The following is a 1644-nucleotide window of genomic DNA, read 5'->3' as shown; positions in this document are numbered from 1 at the left end:
ATTTATGGCAGCCCCATGGATTGCAGGGCAGGGAGGGAAAGGGGTCATATTTGGGATGTGGGGCATTTGGGGTTGCACTTGGGAAGGATAGGTTGGGGGATGATGGTTTGGTTGCTCTACTGGGATCAGTGATGTGTATGTCTATATCTGTGCCTTCAAGTTGCCTGTGGATTTATGGCAACCCTATGGATTGCAGTAAAGGGGGGCAGGGAGGGAAAGGGGTTGTGTTTAGGATGTGGGGGATCTGGGGGTGCACTTGGGGAACTGTAGGTTGGGGGGATCATTGTCTGATTGCTCTCCTGGTTTCAGTGCTCTTTCTGTCTGTGTCTATGCCTTCGCCTGTCGATTGATGGTGACCCCATGGATTGAAGTAAGGGAGATAATATTGGGGGATTTGGGGTGCATTTGGGAAAGGGTAGGCTGGGGAGGTCATGGTTTATTGCTATTCTGGTTTCAATGGTTTATGTTCCCTCCATGTTCAGTGATGTTTATGTATCTATCTGTGCGTTCAAGGTGCCTGTCAGTTTATGGCAGCCCCATGGATTGCAGTAAGGGGGGGCAGGCGGGGAGGAGGGTAATATTTGGGGTGCAGTTGGGGAATGGAAGGTTGGGGTGTTCATGGTTTGATTGCTCACCTGATTTCAATGTTCTGTGTGTGGTCAATTTATGGGGGGAGGGGGCAGCGATGGATTTCAGAGGGTTTTCTTAGGCCAGGAATACTCAGAAGTGGTTTTTTGACAGGTCTTTCCTCTGAAATGGGGCTCCCCATAAGATCCAAAGGGTGACCAGCCAGGATCAGTTGCTGTAAGTAATAAGGCAGGCATGAGACTGCCCTCTAGGGACCTCTGGCTCCCAGAATCCCTCACCAAGATGGATGGGGTTTATGGGCATTGGAGCTAAAGTCTTAGTTCTCTGCATCTGTGTGTGTGTGTGACTTTAAGTTGCTTGTTGCCTGTGGATTTCAGAGGGTTTTCCTAGGCCAGCCATACTCAGAATGGTGTTTTGCCAGGGCCTTCCTCTGTGCATCTACACTGTTCATATAATGTAGTGTGACATCGCTTTGAGTGCTGTAGTTCCATCCTATGGGATCCTGGGGTTGGCAGTTTTACATAGCGCGTCCCTGCCTAAAGAGGGAAGTGCCCACCAACTTACAAATCCCAGGATTCTGGAAGAGGAAGCAGGACAGTTGGTCAAACTGCATATTTCTTTCTACAACTGAATATAGGTCCTTTTTTGTGTTTTAAGTCTTTTATAGAGGCTTTGGGGTTTTGGATGGATGTAGAGAACATGGTTACTACTGAGGGACTTTAGGGGAATTAGAAGTTGGGGAAAGGGAGAGGGTATAGGAATATCCATAAAACTAGTGGGGGCTTGGTGATGGTAGAGCTTGGAAACATTTATAGCATCCCACATATCAACAGATTTTTAAGCATGGATCAAGCATCCACGGCTTGAAATGTTTTAATCGACAGCTCCCAAATCCCTGGCAAGAGTCCATGTGGTTGATGCTTCGGGAAGCTGGAATTCTGAAACATCAGGAGGAATCCACTACTACTGAGAACTACGTATTAAGCTAAAAGGTACATCTAATTATATAAACCTGGGATGAGGATGACAAGTTCCTCCAAAGGCATGTGGATAAAA

This window comes from Sceloporus undulatus, chromosome 2 (assembly GCF_019175285.1).
Source record: "Sceloporus undulatus isolate JIND9_A2432 ecotype Alabama chromosome 2, SceUnd_v1.1, whole genome shotgun sequence".
Lineage (NCBI taxonomy): Eukaryota > Metazoa > Chordata > Lepidosauria > Squamata > Phrynosomatidae > Sceloporus > Sceloporus undulatus.
The sequence above is the reverse complement of the archived record's forward strand: the minus strand, read 5'-3'. Positions refer to the sequence as shown.